General features: G+C 42.6%; 1 protein-coding gene across 3 annotated transcripts in view; it reads left to right on the forward strand.

The window, feature by feature from the left end:
• The window catches only part of LOC140465743 (gap junction delta-3 protein-like), a 50530-nt gene that overhangs the window by 8945 nt on the left and 22233 nt on the right, over nt 1-19352 (forward strand). The window lies entirely within an intron of this gene.

Consider the following 19352-nt stretch of genomic DNA (forward strand, 5'->3'; position numbering starts at 1 on the left):
GGGTGTCCCAGAGGTGTTCTTTGAAACGTTCCGCAAGTAGGCGGCCTGTCTCCCCAATATAGAGGAGGCCACATCGGGTGCAGCGGATGCAGTAAATGATGTGTGTGGAGGTGCAGGTGAATTTGTGGTGGATATGGAAGTATCCTTTGGGGCCTTGGAGGGAAGTGAGGGGGGAGGTGTGGGCGCAAGTTTTGCATTTCTTGCGGTTGCAGGGGAAGGTGCCGGGAGTGGAGGTTAGGTTGGTGGGGGATGTAGACCTGACGAGGGAGTCACGGAGGGAGTGGTCTTTTTGGAACGCTGATAGGGGAGGGGAGGGAAATATATCCCTGTTGGTGGGGTCCGTTTGGAGGTGGCGGAAATGACGACGGATGATACGATGTATATGGAGGTTGGTGGGGTGGTAGGTGAGGACCAGTGGGGTTCTGTCCTGGTGACGATTGGAGGGGCGGGGCTCCAGGGCGGAGGAGCGGGAAGTGGAGGAGATGTGGTGGAGAGCATCGTTGATCGCGTCTTGGAGGAAATTGCAGTCTTTGAAGAAAGAGGCTATCTGGGTTGTTCGGTATTGGAACTGGTCCTCCTGGGAGCAGATGCGGTGGAGACGAAGGAAGTGGGAATATGGGATGGCGTTTTTACAGGGGGCAGGGTGGGAGGAGGTGTAGTCTAGGTAGCTGTAGGAGTCGGTCGGTTTATAGTAAATGTCCGTGTTGATTCGGTCACCTGAGATAGAAATGGAGAGGTCTAGGAAGGGGAGGGAGGAGTCTGAGATGGTCCAGGTAAATTTGAGGTCGGGATGGAAGGTGTTAGTAAAGTGGATGAACTGTTCAACCTCCTCGTGGGAGCACGAGGCAGCGCCGATACAATCATCGATGTAGCGGAGGAAAAGGTGGGGGGTGGTGCCAGTATAGCTGCGGAAGATGGACTGTTCCACGTATCCTACGAAGAGGCAGGCATAGCTGGGGCCCATGCGGGTGCCCATGGCTACTCTTTTGGTTTGGAGGAAGTGGGAGGATTGGAAAGAGAAGTTGTTCAGAGTGAGGACCAGTTCAGTCAGTCGAAGGAGGGTATCAGTGGAAGGGTACTGGTTGGTACGGCGGGAAAGGAAGAAGCGGAGGGCTTTGAGTCCTTCGTGATGGGGGATGGAGGTGTACAGGGACTGGATGTCCATGGTGAAGATAAGGCGTTGGGGACCGGGGAAGCGAAAATCATGGAGGAGGTGGAGGGCGTGGGTGGTGTCCCGAACGTAGGTGGGGAGTTCTTGGACTAAGGGGGACAGGACCGTGTCGAGGTATGCAGAGATGAGTTCGGTGGGGCAGGAGCAGAATGAGACAATGGGTCGGCCGGGGCAGTCAGGTTTGTGGATTTTGGGCAGGAGGTCGAAACGGGCGGTGCGGGGTTGTGGGACTGTGAGGTTGGAGATGGTGGATGGGAGATCCCCTGAGGAGATGAGGTTATGGATGGTCTGGGAGATGATAGTTTGGTGGTGGGAGGTGGGGTCATGGTCAAGGGGGCAGTAGGAGGAGGTGTCTGCGAGCTGGCGTTTAGCCTCTTTCATCTTTCATCTACCTTGAAACTCCATGTATTGAAGTCAACTATAGTTCATGTTTAACATCCCTTCAGCATAATGTGCACATACTGTCGAGCATTCCAGAAGTCTGCACAGCTGCACCATCCCAATGAGTTAGTTACTGAGACATCATTATTCACGGACTATATCCAATCCATTTTGTTCTGACCTTCCTCGAAGTCTCTTCCTTATTAGTAATGGTATTGTGGTGAATGTGCCAACAGTGTCAGACACAACCTGGCACATGAGGTTCTCAGAGTAGAATAGTTGGCATCAATCACTTGGAACATCAGTGGTTGATTATCCAGGCGCACATTTCATTTATGATTTTGATCTGATGCTTAACCTTTACTTGTGCGCTCGTTCTTTCATGTGATTGGGTGTTGCTGGCTAGGTCAGAATTTGTTGTCCAGTCCCACTTGAAAATTGTGGTGGGTAGTCATCTTGAACTGCTGTATTATCCGGATTGGTCAGGAAGGGGGTTTTGGGATTTTGATCCAGTGACAGTGAGGGAACAATGGTACTGTATTAAATTAGGATTGTTTTGCCTTTGAGTTGAACTTGCAGGTAGCGGTGTCCTGAGACACCTGCTGCCCCCCTCCTGGGTTGTAGAGATTGTGGGTTTAGAAGGTGCTGTGAAAGGAGAAAGGATATTGTGTAGATGGTACACAGTGTTGCTGCTGTAGTTGAGGGTGAAGGGAGTGAATACTTAAGATAAATGATTAGGATGTCAACCTGGGCTGCCTTGTCCTGACTGGTGATAACTGTTGAAGAAGTTGCACTTATTCATTCCTATAGGGAGAATTCCATAACAAGCTATGTGTGCCTTATCAATGATGGACAGGCTTTGGGAAGTCAGGATGTGAGTAACTTGCTTCACAATTTCCTGTATCTGACCTGAATCACTGGAATCCAATCCATCAATTCATAGATTCATTATTTTGATGTCTAGTCAAGATTTTGACTCTGGTACGAGTGTGGATATTGCAGATAGATTGAAGCTTTGAGATTGTGACACCGTCTCCAATGTACAGTCAGGAGTGCAGCTTCCATTGGAAGATGTCTAATGGTCAGTAAGTAAATTGTCACTAGCTCCACTGTTTTGACTGGATTGTCACCTAATAAGAAGGTTACTGGAATTGTATCCATCCTAGCGTTTGAACTTTTATCTTATTCCAGCTGAACTGAATATGGAAGTTAGGTGCTTCTTGGTCAAGAAAATAGATGTATGATTCCAAGCAAACTTCCAAAATTGTCGACAAAGGTTAGACCTGGCCACAGATAGTCATTTCCACATTATCTTTCTATTGGTTGATTTTTTTTTTGGAGTATGATTGAGATTAATATTATCAGCACAGATTTAATGTCTGTGTACTGACATTCTTTCCCTTTGACTTTGATTGGAGGAGCCATTTATGTAGTTTGCAAAATCAAAATCAGTTTGAATAATGCTGTGATGCCTGCATTCTTTCTTAAACTTGCATTCAAATTTTTGATCCTATATTTTCACACAAATGGAATAACATAAGTTTATTCCCCTCCCCTTTCCTTTGGAGTAAATAATTCCTCCCTGTCCAAAGAACAGTTACCATGTGTTACTTCTGTAGAGTTATGTAGGTTGAGTGGATAGCCCTAATTTCAATCTCTCCTTGTCCTCCTGTCTTTTCGGGACTGAGTACTTCTCGGCAGCCAGCCATGCACAGATCTAAAAATAAAATCAAAAGACTTTCAGATGAGCCTTTGCCATGTTCTTCAGTAGCCCTGATTAATTTAAAGGGATATGCTCCCAGAGAGTGAGGCTTTGGCTGAATCAAAAGATGAAATGTTTGAGTCCCAGTTCAGACACACCAGGCGGTCAGAGATGAGAAGGTACTCTCTAAACATAGGGTTAACATCCTGCAGGATATTCACATCAGATGAAAGGATTACTGGCTGAATGGTGGAATTCCCACCCTGAACCAGAAGGATTGAGTTTTGGAAACCCCCCCTGCCCTCAGACTGGCAACTAGAAAAAGGAATAACAATAAAATGAACCATCACGAAAGAATTTAACCAAAAGCTATCGTGAGAATGGATCAAATGTGTAACTTCTCAAATCTGCACTGACCCATCTGTCCTGAAGTACTGTACAAGACTTTATTTTCTCATTCTATGATTCTGTACATACCCTGTAGAAATGGAAAAAAAATGTGCAGTTAACAATATAACCCACGTTTACATCTGTAGTATCTATAAACCAACTCCTCTCTCTCTCTCTCTCCTTTTATGTGTATCTCTGCACTAGCCCCATGAGACTTTGTTCTCTACCAAGGCTTGCCTCCCTTTTTTCCAAGAATTGAATTGGGGGCAAGGTTCAGAATCAGATCTTGCTGACAATATCACATCTGAGGCAGGATTAAGTGTTGGTTTTATATTTCTAAAAGACACCTATTTCATACCTGGACTTTTGATTAATAATAAGTGATGAGCGCTCCTTCAATTTAGAAAAACAGTAGCTATGTTGACACTTGGTGAGTAATCTGCCTGCAAAAGTCTACTTTGTGTTTGTATCGAACTTTAAAATTAGCACAGTATACTTCAGCTTAAGCAGATTGTCCAGTCCCACTTGAAAATTGTGGTGAGTAATCATCTTGAACTGCTGTAGTGTCCAGATTGGTCAGGAAGGGGGTTTTTGGGATTTTGATCCAGTGGCAGTGAGAGAACAGTGGTACTGTATTAAGTTAGGATTAGATTAGATTAGATTAGATTAGATTGTTTTGCCTTTGAGTTGAACTTGCAGGTAATGGTGTCCCGAGACACCTGTTGCCCCCCTCCTGGGTTGTAGAGATTGTGGGTTTAGAAGGTGCTGTGAAAGGAGAAAGGATATTGTGTAGATGGTACACAGTGTTGCCGCTGTAGGTCAGGTGTTACAAGGCTTCCACTGGAAGAGCAGTTCAAGCAATTAAGGAAATTAGCGAAAACCCTCTTTTCTATTACTGTGGTTCAGCTGGCTCTTTTTGTGTCATAAGCATGTAAAGCAAGGTATCTCAATCAGCATTATCTTTAATTTTCTTCAAGGCTGTACTGCCTTCCGAGGTCTGTGCAAGGTACTAACTTCTGGAACCGGAAGTCAGTGCACAATTGGCATGCCACTGCTGAGCAACTGCATGGAAACTTGAAACTGTTTCACCACACAGTTTAGGGGCGATATTGGTCTCGGTGTGACGTAACAACTACTTTTAAAAGTTCCAGGCAAGAAATCTTTGGTTAAAACTCTGAAGGGGTTATTTGGGGGCAAGAGTTACCTGGATGCCTCTTGTCATCTCCTTTAGGGTGTAATTTAGGGAGACAGTGGTAATATCATTGGACTAATAATCCAGATTAGGAGAGAGGGAGGACTGCAGATGCTGGAGATCAGAATCAAAAAGTGTGGCGCTGGAAAAGCACCACAGGTCAGGCAGCATCCGAGGAGCAGGAGAATCAACATTTCCTGCTCCTTGGTTGCTGCCTGACTTGCTTTGCTTTTCCAGCGCCACGCATTTTGACTAATAATCCAGATTGTCAGGCAAATGTTCTGCAGATATGTGCTTGAATGTCACCATTGGAGGTGGTGAAATTTGAGTTAAAACTAGTCTAATGGTGACCATGTGAACATTCCCATTTCACAAGTGCCCTTTAGGGAAGGAAATCTACCATCCTTACATGGTCTGACCTACATGTGACTCCAGACCCACAGCAAGGTGGTTGAATTTGAACTGCCCCCTACTGGACTAGTCTGTTGTATCAAGTCAGCACTTCCATGTCCCTACATCTCCAAGGTCTGCAGTGATTTAGGAAGGTAGCTCATCACACTGTTTCCAGGGCAATTAGGAATGGCCAATAAGTCCTGGTTTAGCAAAGCAATTATGGCTGCATGTGATGGGAAATACAAATCTAAGTTGTTTGTGAGCATTTGTCAAAGATTGATCATAACATCATCGAGCTTCATGTAGCATTTGTAAGAGACAAGCAAATATCAGATATTAGAATTTTGGATATAAGAGAGACAGACTTTAATGGGATGAGACAGAGACTGTCCACAGTAAACTGGATAGGACAACCAAGGAACAGTGGAAGCTGTTCAAAGAAACATTAGATGCTATTCAGAAGCAGTTTGTCACAAAAGAATGGACATCGAAGGAGGTAAGGGACAGCATAAAATTAAAAGAAAGGCTTAATAAAAATGTAGATAAAGTACAGATCCCTCAGAATGGAACAAGTACAAAAACCAACAAAGGGCCACAAAGTGATTTATAAGAGCGGCTCAAAAGGATTAAGAAAGAAAACTTGAAAGGGGTATAAAGGACAATAAGAAGAAATTTTATAATTAAATGAAGGGAAAGCAGCTGGTGATGAGGACTATTGGCCCACTGAAGGCTGAGACTGGGGATATTGTCAATGACCATGGGGAAATGGCAGACACACTGAACGATTATTATGCTTCAGCATCCACAGCAGAAAAGGAGGAGAGCTTGCTGGAAGTCCCAAAGAAATTAACAGAGGATCAAGGACAGGGTCTAAATAAAATTAGCTGAAGTAAATCATCAATAATGAGGAAATGAATGGAATTGAAGAGCGACAAATCCCCAGGACCTGACAGTTTTCATTGACAGGTGTTAAAGGAGGTAGGAAAGCACTTTGCCGGTGCCCTCACCATAATCTTTCAGAGTTCCCTGGTTTCAGAAGTTGTATCTATGGGTTTGGAAATTTGCTCGTGTCATTCTGCTCTTTAAGAAGACCAATAGAGGAAACCAGGGAATTACAGATCAGTCAGCCTGACTTCAATAGTTGGGGAAATTGTTGGAGTCTGTAAACGAGGATAGGTCAACTAATCACCTCATAAATTCCAGTTAATGAGGGGGAGTCAGCATGGATTCACAAAGGGTAGGTCACACCTGCTAAACTTTAACGTTTTGAAGAGGTGATAAAGGTGAAGAACAGAGGTACCTCAATCAATGTTGTTTATGAACTTCCAGAAGGCTTTTAATAAAATCCCACACAGGAGACTGGCAGCTAAGGTGGAAGCCCTTGTTATTGAGGGGAAATTACTGACATTGCTATTGGTATGACATGGATCAGCCATGAATATATTCAATGGTGGACCAAGCACTAAGGGCCAAATGGCCTACTCCTGATCCTATCTTCTACATTTCTATGAGTCTTCTTACAATTGTACAGCAAAGTTATTGAGCTCATCATGATTGTGCCAAGAAAGAAATATATAGTTCATTACCTTGTGTTGAAAATTACCCTTCCTTTTATGTGGCCTTCTTGCTCTGTATGCTACCTGTATCCCCTCGGGCACTTGCTGTCTGCTCATCTATAACACACAAGGAAAAGTTTCTATATATAATAGGCCCTGCAGGAATGTAAGTTGTTACGTTTTAAATTTGATTTCACGAATGTAATTGTAACTGCTTTTAATATCATTAATTTAAATAATGTTTATGATTCATGCAATAGAGTGAGCAACATACCTATTTATTCTGAGCATAACAAACCGACTAACTATTACACAGCAGCTTTCTTCATCTCGGGATGACCTAAATAGTTCCTTTTAAGTGTAGTCACGATTGTAATAAGGGGAAGTAACAGGCAGTTTGCACACAATGAGTTCCCACAAGCAGCAATGCGGTAGTGACCAAATAAGCTATTTTGATTAGAGATGTTGATTACGGGTAAAATATTGGCCAGTGCAGTGAGAAGAAGTGCTTGCTGTTTTTCAAAATTTTGCTGAGGAACCTTTAATTTCCACCTGAGAAAGCAGCTTGTGCACTCAGTTTAATATCTCACGTGAGACACAGAACATTCAGTAATGCAGCTTTCCTTCCCTCAGTACTGTTCTGGCAGTGTGAATTCATTCCATAATCTCCTGGTCCAAGGGCAAGTGTGTGACCAGTCAGCCACAACTGACTGCTGTCGATTTGGTAGAAATCATGAAATCAACGCGTTATAGCAGTGAGGTACGTGGGAAATTGAAGGATACATACTTGCGGCAAACACTCTGGGTCAGAAGAGCTGACAGTGCTTGCAAATACCTACATCAGTATGAATTACAGTCCTGTTACTGAGGGAAAGAAAACACCATCATAAGTTTAAAGGCCTATGATCAATATAGTCAAGCACAGAATAATGGTATAGCCACATTGCATTGATTGTCATTCCAGTTAAACTGGTCCAAAAACTCACATTTTTGTCTCTTTGTTCTTGAAACTCTTCAACAAAAAGACTCATAATTCAGCGAATGAGAGAAATTCCAATTTCCACAGGGTCAAAGGCATTCTGGGTCATTCACCCTTGAATGATTGACTTTGTAAAAGATTGTAGAGCTGTAAAAGCCAGTCAACTGCAGTTAAGAATCATAAGGAAACATTCCATACATCCTATTAAAGTTCTTCTGTAGAACTAAACAAAATAAATCATCCAGACTGTTACAATTCACAGAACAGACCAGAAGAGGAAATTTTTCACCCCTGGCTAATGAGTATAGTTTTCCATAATCCTCTTTCCCACAGTCAACCATTTATTGCCTCGCTATGCAGTGGCATGGAGAATGATGAGAGTCATAAAGTTACAGAGATGTACAGCACGAAAACAGACCCTTTGGTCCAACCCGTCCATGCTGATCAGATATCCCAACCCAATTCAGTCCCACCTGCCAGCACTTGGCCCATATTCCTCCAAACCCTTCTATTCATATCGCTATCCAGATGCTTTTTAAAAGCTGTAATTGTACCAGCCTCCACCACTTCCTCTGGCAGCTCATTCCATACATGTACGACCCTCTGTGTGAAAACTTGCCCCTTAGATCCCTTTTATATCTTTCCCCTCTCACCCTAAACCTATGCCCGTTAGTTCTGGACTCCCCAACCCCAGGGAAAAGACTTTGCCTATTTATGCTATCCATGCCCCTTGTGATTTTGTAAATCTCTATAAGGTCACCCCTCAGCCTCCAATGCTCCAGGGAAAACAGCCCCAACCTATTCAGCCTCTCCCTATAGCTCAAATTCTCCAACCCTGGTAACATCCTTGTAAATCATTTTTGAACCCTTTCAAGTTTCACAACTTCTTTCCGATAGGAAGGAGACCAGAATTGCCCGCAGTATTCCAACAGTGGCCTAACCAATGTCCTGTACAGCCACAACATGACCCCCCAACTCCTGTACTCAATACTCTGACCAATAAAGGAAAGTATACCAAATGCCGCCTTCACTATCCTGTCTACCTGCAACACCACTTTCAAGGAGCTATGAACCTGTACTCCAAGATCTCTTTGTTCAGCATCACCCCCAAGGACCTTACCATTAAGTATATAAGTCCTGCTCTGATTTGCTTTCCCAAAATGCAGCACCTCACATTTATCTAAATTAAACTCCATCTGCCACTTCTCAGCCCATTGGCCCATCTGATCAAGATCCCCTTGTAATCTGAGGTAACCTTCTTCGCTGTCCACTACACCTCCACTTTTGGTGTCATCTGCAAACTTACTAACTATACCTCTTATGCTGACATCCAAATCATTTATATAAATGATGAAAAGTAGTGGATCCAGCACTGATCCTTGTGCCACTCCACTGGTCACAGGCCTCCAGTCTGAAAAACAACCTTCCACCACCTTTGAGGCAGTTCTGTATTCAAGTGGCTAGTTCTCCCTGTATTCCATGAGATCTAACCTCGCTAACTGTGGGGAACCTTGTTGAATGCCTTACTGAAGTCCATATAGATCACATCCACTGTTCTGCCCTCATCAGTCCTCTTTGTTACTTCTTCAAAAAACTCAATCAAGTTTGTGAGACATGATTTCCCATGAACAAAGCCACGTTGACTATCCCATATCAGTCCTTGCCTTACCAAATACGTGTACATCCTGTCCCTCAGAATTCCCTCCAACCGACGTTAGGCTCACTGGTCTATAGTTCCTTGGCTTGTCCCTACCTCCTTTCTTAAACAGTGGCACCACGTTTGCCAACCTCCAGTCTACTGGCACCTCACCTGTATCTATCGATGGTACAAATATCTCAGTAAGAGGCCCAGCAATCACTTCTCTAGCTTACCACAGAGTTGATTTTCATATTGAGCTAATTGTCTTGCTGGACCTTGTAGAAAAATTTCCAGACTTGCTAAATCTAATCGATGTCAAGATCCAGGGAGTCATGGTTACTGGGCCTTGGCAAATGTGACCAGTTTAGTTTTGAAGTTGTAGTTGATTGTCCCAAGCCATGACAAGAGCCATCAAAACATCTGTCGGGGTCTTGTAGCCAACTGTGGATCAGATGTCAGGAGAGACACTCCAAAGTGACTTGCCTACTTGAATTCCTTCATTTCAGTATCTCATGTTTGTCAGGTGTATAGCAGGCACTTTGTAACATTGAGACGATTTCTTGTTCATTGTGGTCCAGGTTGTTCAGTGAACACATATCAACATCCATGCAATAGTGGGGATAAATGCTTATTATTCAGAGGTTTTTTTGTGTGTGTGTTGTTGGTAGCACAGGGACATGTTGCCATGTATTGGTTTAGCTACTGGAATGACAATCCAGAAATCATGTATTCAACTGGGGTTTTAAAAAAAGGGCCACCAAAGCTGCTGGATTGTTGTAAGCCTGACCTGATCGGTCTACATATGATTTTAGTGTCAACCTATGTGGTTGAACATATCACTACTGGATCAGCCACCATATTCTCAGGGTAACTAGACAGAAAGTACAAAAATGTTCTAGCAAGAACGTATTTAATGTATGTGAGGTGGTATTCTTGTGAGTTGTCCTGATGAGTACAAGTCAAAAGGCTTCAGCAAAATCTGTCTTTTTCTAGCAATTTGAGCAAAGTCAAAATACTTGTAGCCGTGATGAGGAAGTGCTGGCATTGGACTAGAGTGGACAAAGTTTAAAAATCACACAACATCAGGATATAGTCCAACAGCTTTATGTGGAAGTACTAGCTTTCAGAGCGCTGCTCCTTCATCAGCTAGGATCACAAGAAACAGAATTTACAGCACAAAATCATAAGTGTCATGCAACTGATATCTTATAGATAGCAAAAGGAGTTGGCAGATCAGCAGTACTGAACCTATATAGTTTAACAATCAGTTGTGATCTAATTGAATTATGCAAAGGCTTGAGGCAATGGCTTATTATTATTTCTCAAAACAAACATTTTAATCAGTATGGATTAGATAAATTTTTGACCTTGGTCAAAGTAAACTTGTGGTTTTGGTGGTTGGTATCAACAGCATAAGTTTATGTTGCTCAAGCAGAAATATTTTGCTTCAGGATTAACAAAACTATCTCCAAGCTTGTACTGCTACATAAAAGAGATGTGATAGGGTGCAGGGCATGAGTTTTTCTTAGGTGAACAAGACTGTTAAGTGAAGAAACCTACTTCCTGCATTTCAACAAGAGGAGCACCTTCCTGTGCCTGGGATTTTAGATTTCCCTCTTCTGTTTTCTCTACCCCACCCCCCAAAACATAGATTGATTTTTTAGCCGATGTTTTCAGTTTGGAGAAATGTCTTTGTGCATTGTTTTGTGTACACTGTTACTTGTCATAGTCACGTAACCACTTGCCTTTTTGTCTGAGAGCATGAAGGCAGCACTTGGAAATTTGTGTCAGAAGTGTACAGCTATATTTGGGAACATATATTTTTTTGTCTTTTAAAAAAAAAGCCAGGTCCTATGGGAACCAGCAGAGAATAATTATACAAATTATTTCTCCAACTTTGTACTGTCTGGTGGCTTTGAAATATTCAGTCCCTGCTTCTGTGAAAGTGAAAGGGGATTTGTGATAGAATGGAACTCCTTAGAGTCTCAATGGCAAAACAATGAAAAAACTAGACAATCGAACAGAAAATCCAAACAAGAAAGAGTAGCAATTGTACAATAGGTGCTGGGGAAAGAGTATTACATGTTATATTGCACCTCAATCTTTCAGAGAAGCAGAAAAGCCATTCTAGAAAAGTACCTAATGCATTGAAGCCCTAATATGAGCACTTTACTTCAGTTATTTATTAACGTCAGAGCTCAGGAAGAAAGGGAGAGAAGCTTCAATGAAATACTCCAGTTATGTACAATGAAAGGACTATATTGAGCAAGGTAAAAACACTTGTTAGTGAAAGAAATGTGGCAAATCATCAGTACTAAAACAGTGTTGCTCAACCATCAGCTGTAATCTAATTGAAATATACAGCAGGCTTGAGACTATTAGACTTGAGTGTCTCAAGTGATCAGGAGGATAATAGAGACGTAGAGTCATACAGCACGGAAACAGACCCTTCGGTCCAACCAGTCCATGCTGTCCATGTTCCCAAACTATTTTCCCCTGACCATGCCATGACCTAAACATTGAGATTAACTGGAACACAGACCAGAAACCAAGTCAAGTAATGCCTTTAAGCAGCTAGGGTATCAGAGAAGCCCTTTAAATCATCCAGAATTATTGTATCTATAGTCAGTAACCAACTTTATGATTATAAAATTTTAAAAACTACAAAAAATGGGAATAGAATTTCCCATCATCTTAGTGTATTAGTGGTGGTTTGGTGGTGGGGGGAAGGTGGAAAGTAAATTGAAAGAAGGTGAATTGCACACAAGTGCAAAGAAAAAAGATTCATGTGAAGATGACCTCAGAAGAATTGTCAGATGATGATTCTGACAAATAGCTCTACATCATACAACAGGATAGCATCTGATCTCAACTTATTTTTTTGCCTCTTAAGACTGTGGATGGAGAGGATGAAGTGAATGTAAGTGTCAGTTAGATACTAATGAGCTACACAGAACATCATGAGCTCTGTCAGTGGTTCAAGATGTTGATCTGATATTCAATGCCTCAGTCATTTCCGTGGGGCTTGAACTGAGAATTAATTAACAACTACAAGGCCCCTTTAAATCCTTCATCTTTTAATGGTAGAGTTGAGTTAACAGATTGATTTTGGAAACCTGATTCTTGTTCCACGAGACTCAATGAAAATGTACATTTTTTTAAAAAGGTCCTTGAGAGTTTTGCCTTCCTCCCCTTCCCTCCCCTTCACTGATCTCCTAGTTTTCCATCCATCTTGGTCCTACAGTTCCATTCTCCCTTCCCCGATTTCTTGGTGATTTTCAAGATGAGAATGTCACAATGGGGAAAGTATGTGGGAGGCACAGTTACCATTACATTGAGAAAGAAGCGAGGTGATGTACAAGAGAGAGAAGGAAATAGAGGACAACGTTGTTAGTTAGATGGGAAGAAGCTTTGAAACATAAGCACCAGAATGGACTGGTTGGGCCGAATAGCCTGTTATCCTGCTACACATCCAAAGTAATTCAACCCCACAGGATATGAATGTTTTCCAAATGACCTCTGCATTCAGTGTGTTGATATAAATTTAAAATGTTAAGGAATTCCTGGCTGGGTTCAGACTTCTTGTCACGTTTCCTTCCCTGCTTCAAACTAACCTCTCTCAACAACTAATTCATGGCTCTATCCAGTCCCTGGTTTATTTGTGAGTTTTTGCTGTAGCTTACTATGAGTTGAAGCAGCAACCTCTGACATCTAAGTCTACATTTTTGGAAGTTTGGAGATTTCCAATAAAACGTTTTTGTTTCTCCCAGTGACACTGGATTTAGCTTCAATTAACTTTCACTGGAAAATGAAGCAGGCAGATAAGTGACCTGCTTTTGACCTCTGTCAGCAATGCTATATAACAGACAACTTAAAATGTGGTAAGTGAGAGTGCTTTGAGTGGCTTCCTCCCGAACGCTGTTCAATAGCTTCCTACAATGGCAGGCCTAAAATAAGGAATTTGATGTCCTGTATCGACATTGGTGGCTCACACCTTCCCTCCAGTACTTCTGACACTGTTGCTCCCACTCCTAATTTCAACACTTCGATGTCTCCTGTCTTTTATTTTTCCCTCCTCATCAGAATTTGTACATGTGATATGGAAAATTTCAATCGAGCAAGTACCTCGCTGAGAAAACTTGGCTGCTGGGAAGTTGTTCTAATGTGGGTGGAATGTATTTGTTTTAATTTCAGAAGCCTCGAATGGCTTTTCCTAAATAAGGAGAGAAAAAAAAAAGGTCCCTGATGGATGTTTGCAACTGACACTGTTGCTGAGGAGAAACCCCTGCGCTTGGCTGATGATAGACAGTGATGATATGTAGCGCGCTTTCCTACACACATGTTCTGGAATCCATAACGAGGGCAGTTGACCAGAAGTTTTTAAAAAACGAACTATGCTGACTCTATACTGATCGCCGGTAAGGTTATGTTTACAGCACTAGTACTGCTAGTTAGCTGTCTTTTAGAAATAGTGCTGGGAAGAGTGGCCTGGATAATTCCAGACTTCTGGGGGAAGGGCTGAATGTGACATTACGTCACAGGGCAAAAGGGGGGTGGAATAAAAAGTGGACTCATTTTCACTGGAGTAAAGAAAGTTGAAGGGAAGCAAGAACATGATTTATATACTTAAGAATTTGAGTGTTCATTAAAGAAGTTGATTCATATTTCGATTACTGACTGGGACCTGGCAGAATTCTTCAAGAAGCATCCTGTATTTGGCCTTTGTGTCTTGAGTTATATTTCCTGTGAGTCGGACTATATTGTCGGTCTTCACTGTACCTTGGCCCAGGTATACAAAACTTAACCCTTGCTGAAAAGAGTTGTGGTTAAATCTTTTCATTTTGCACTCCCCTGAAGTAGGAACATAAGAAACAATCTTAAGAAAAAGTTGTCAATATAACATTTGGGGGCGGCATGGTGGCCCAGTGATTAGCACTGCTGCCTCACAGAGCCAGGGACCCAGGTTCAATTTCAGCCTTGGGCGACTGTCTGTGTGGAGTTTGCACGTTCTCCCCGTGTCTGCATGGGTTTCCTCCGGGTGCTCCGGTTTCCTCCCACAGTCCAAAGATGTGCAGGTTAGGTGAATTGGCCATGCTAAATTGCCCATTGTGTTAAGTGCATTAATCAGATGGAAATGGGTCTGGGAGGGTTACTCCACCCATCCTTCTGGGTGGAGGATTGGTGTGGACTTGTTGGGCCAAAGGGCCTGTTTCCATACTGTAGGGAATCTAGTCTAATCTAACTTGACTCACAGGAACCATCAAACTATTGAAAGGCTTTGTAAATTCTCATCTCATTGAAGCCAAGACGTAAGATAGAGAGGCATTTTGCAACCCGTGTTCAAGTTCCATCTGTGTCTCAGTGAAAACAGTTTTAACAGTTAAGTTACCGCCAAACAGATGAAGGCTGAAACCTCCTGAACCAAAGGAATGATTTAATATTTTTCTTCATTGCTGTTTGTGGACGCTTGCTGTGTGAAAATGAACTGCAGTGGTCCCTATAGTTCAGCATTGACTATACCTCAGAAATACTAACTTGGCTGTAAAGCACAATTTAAAAACCTGAGAACATGAGGCACTTTGCAATAACCTGAGGTGCTATATAAATGCAACTCTATCTTTTAAAACTCCGTTTGTATGAAGTATGAATGTGGGAGCGGCAGACTGAAAGCACGCAGGACTCGATGGGATTGAAGTGTGTGCTTGCTGGGTTGGAGTAAAGATGGATCACGTTTGAAACGTGAAACTGTGGATGTAGTGAACCTAAAAAGGATATCCCCAAACTGAGCTGCTCTCGTAATGCTCAAAAATCTGGGTCTGTGATGTCAGAGGCCAGGGAGTATTCATGACAGCTGCAAATCCTCGCTCAGCTCTTTAAAGTCATTCCCTCAAAGATCAATGTCTTGTTTAAACCACCCCCCCCCCATTGTGCACAGTCTGGTCTCTGTATTTTAAACAGGGATGGTGCAAAAAATGCACTTGCAAGGATAATGCCAGAGATGAGAGTTCCTATTGATCCAGAACGACTGAGCAGGTTCAGTTTCTGTTCTCCAGAAAAGAGAAAGCGGAGTTGTGATCTAATAGAGGCCTTAAAATTAGAAAGGCGATTGATTGATTAGGATGATAGAGAATGTGTGTCTCTTGTTGGTTTTTGTAAAACTAGGGAACATTAAATGTAAGAGTCACTCATAATTCCCCTAAAAATTGCTGGATAATTGTCAGAGTTAACATGGACAAAAGAGCTAAATTCCACAGGTGAGGTGAGAGTGACAGCCCTTGACATTAAGGTTGCATTTGACCGAGTATGGCATCAAGGAACCCTGGCAAAACTGGAACCAATGGGTATCGGGGGCAAACACTGCACTGCTTAGAGTCATGGGGCAAGATTAGAGTGGTGCTGGAAAAGCACAGCAGATCAGGCAGCATCTGAGGAGCAGGAAAATCGATGTTTCAGGCAGGAGCCCTTCATCAGAGACCAGACTGTGGACAATGGGGAGGTTTAAACAAGACATTGATTTTTGAGGAAATGACTTTAAAGAGCTGAGTGAAGATTTGCAGCTGTCATGAATACTCCCTGGCCTCTGACATCACAGACCCAGATTTTCGTGCCTTACAAAAGCAGCTCAGTTTGGGGATATCCCTGTTAGACCCACTACGTCCACAGTTTCCTGATGAAGGGCTCCTGCCTGAAACGTCGATTTTCCTGCTCCTTGGATGCTGCCCGACCTCTAATCTTGTCTCTGATCTCCAGCATCTGCAGTCCTCACTTTCGTCTGGTTAGAGTCATACCTGGCACAAAGGAAGATGGTTATGGTTGCACAGGTCCAGGACATCTTTGCAGGAGTCCCTCAGGGTAGTCCTAGGCCCAACAATCTTCAGCTGCTTCATCAACGACCTTCCCTCTGTCATAAGGTCAGAAGTGGAGATGTTTACTGATGATTGCACAGTGTTCAGCACCATTTGTGACTCCTCAGATACTGAAGCAGTCCATGTTCAAATGCAACAAGATCCGGACAATATCCAGGCTTGGGCCAACAAGTGGCAAGTAACATTCACACCACACAAATACCAGACAATGACCATCACCATTACGAGACACTGTAGCCACTGCCCCTTGATATTCAATGGTATTACCATCACTGAATCCCCACTGTCAACATCCTTGGGGTTACCAATGACCAGACACTCAACTGGACCCACCACATGAATACAATGGCTACAAAAGCAGGTCAGAGACTAGGGATACTGTAGCGAGTAACTCACCTCCTAAAACCCCAAAGTCTATCCATCATCTACAAGGCACAAGTCAGGAGTGTGATAGAATACTCCCCACTCACCTAAATGGGTGCAGCTCCAACAACACTCAAGAAGCTTGACACCATTCAGGACAAAGCAACCTGCTTGATTGACACCACATCTACAAACATTCAATCCCTCCTACACCAGCATTCAGTAGCAGCAGTGTGTACTAACAAGATCCACTGCAGACATTCACCAAAGATCCTTCAACAACACCTTCCAAACCCAAGACCACTTCCATCTAGAAGGACAAGGGTAGCAGGTACGTAGGAACACTACCACCTACAAGTTCCCCTCCAAGCCACTCACCGCTCTGACTTGGAAATATACCGCGTTCCTTTACAGACATCAGGTCAAAATCCTGGAATTGCCTTCCTACTGGCATCGTGGGTTAACCCATAGCAAGTGGACTGCAGTGATTCAAGAAGGCAGCTCACCATCACCTTCTTAAGGGCAAATAGGGATGGGCTATCAATGCTGGCCAGCCAGTGACACCCAAGTCCCACAAATGCATTAAAAAAAGTTGTTAGAACATGATGCAGTTTAGCAAATAGTGTAAACGCATCTGTGGGAAAGCTATAGTACATGCAGGAGAAAGGACTAGAAGAATATATTGAGACTTTTATGTGAAGTGAGGATGAGAAGATGTTAGAATTCAGTATAATAAGCAGCATAGATTAGAGAGCTAAGTGGCCTATATTCTGTAATAAAATGGGTAACTGTGGATACTGGAAAACTGAAATAAAAGCAGAAGTTGCTGGAGAAACGCAGCAGGTCCGGGAGTATATTCGGGGAGAAAACACAGTTAACATTTTTGATTCCAGTAACCCCTCTTCAGAATTGTTCCGAAGAAGAGTGAGCATACTGTAAACATTAACTCTGTTTCTCTCTTCGCAAAATACTGCCAGAGCTGCTGAAATTCTCCAGCAATTTCTGTTTCTGTATGGTCTATATTCTGTGCTGTGGTTTCTCTATAATCCATGTAAAGCTTTTATTTAATTTGAACTGTCATCCCTCAGCTGATGGACAGCGTTTTGAAAATCATGAACGCTCACTGAAACCTAAGACAACAATGCACTCCATTTTCTGCACTGTGGGCTATAACTTAGAGCAATGAGGAAGGTCACTGGCTCTCAGCATAACCTGGAATTGCTGCTGCTCAAAATGCAAATGGGTGGAATTAAGAGGATTGGATGGAATATATAGTTGGAGGTGTTTGAAGTTGATGTGAAACATGCAAGTTACTGAATTGTTATACAGTGAAAATATATTCCAAAAACAAAAACTGCTTTCAAGTATGATGGTTTATAAATTTAGGGAAGAGGTTCTTTTCAATTTTGTAATGGGAGAGATTTCACAAAGCACATCAGACTAAATAGGTTGGGTACGCTCCTGGGCGATATGTACTCTACAGTGTTTGTGCTACTTGATGGGGTTACCATTCCATACCCCAGGCTTTTTATTTTTGTATATGATGTGTGATGTCAGGACAGTTTTCTATGTCAAAGGCATTATGTAAATGAAACTTGTTGACCTTGAACAGAATGATATAAATGAGAAATACAACCAACTGTTGCCGTGATGATCAGTTCCACGTTTGGCCCACGGTATAGATATGCTGAAAATGTGAGTGAAGAAGATATCATCTTATTTTCTGTAAAACTGAAACGACTGTGGTTGCTATAAATCAGAAGGAAAACTGGAAATTGCTGCAAACCAGACCCATCCACCTACATTATCCCTGTAAACCTGCATTTCCCATGGCTAATCCACCTAAACTGCACATCTTTGGACTGTGGGGGGAAACCGGAGCACCCAGAGGAAACTGACACAGACACGGGGAGAATGTGCAAACTCCACACAGACAGTCACCCGAGGGTTGAATTGAACCCAGGTCCCTGCCACTGTGAGGGAGCAGTGCTAACCACTGAGCCACCGGGCCACCCGTTTGTATCCCTGTAAAGGGGGAGTTGTATAAGAAGTTAGTTTTAACCAGTAGAGTTATATGTCCACGATTCATAGTTATAACTAGAACCTATTTATTTATAATAAATAGTGATTCTTGTCATGTTCAGAAATCTGGTCTGTGCTTTCAGTCAGCCTGAAGACAGATAATTGGGGAATTTGTTTTACTTGGATAAGCTATCTTACTTTTATAGGTGGGGCTTGATCCCAGTGCATTCCCCAGTGAGGTATGACAGTGTGTGTATGGGAATGGGCACCCTGCTGTGGAAATGCAGTTTAGAAGCTGGCTTCTGCTATGTATCAAACACACAGACACTTAACATTGCACATTCAGTGGAATTTTCAAATAACTAATCCATCCCGCAGCATCTAGGTTTTTAAATATTCACCTCTATTTGCAAATTAGTCTATGGTCTGTCCGTCCCGATCTCGATAATCTCCTTAAACTTCACAGCCCTCTAAGATATCTGTTCTCCTCTAACTCTGGCCTTCTGTACATTTCCAGTTATAGATATTTTCAGGGATATTATTACACACTTCTAGAGCAGGTGGAAGTTGAACTTGGACCTCCTGGTTCCATTGATCAGTTCCACGTTTGGCCCATGGTATAGATATGCTGAAAATGTGAGTGAAGAAGATATCATCTTATTTTCTGTAAAAACTGAAATGACTGTGGTTGCTATAAA

The sequence above is a fragment of the Chiloscyllium punctatum genome, chromosome 42 (assembly GCF_047496795.1).
Source record: "Chiloscyllium punctatum isolate Juve2018m chromosome 42, sChiPun1.3, whole genome shotgun sequence".
NCBI classification, from domain to species: domain Eukaryota; kingdom Metazoa; phylum Chordata; class Chondrichthyes; order Orectolobiformes; family Hemiscylliidae; genus Chiloscyllium; species Chiloscyllium punctatum.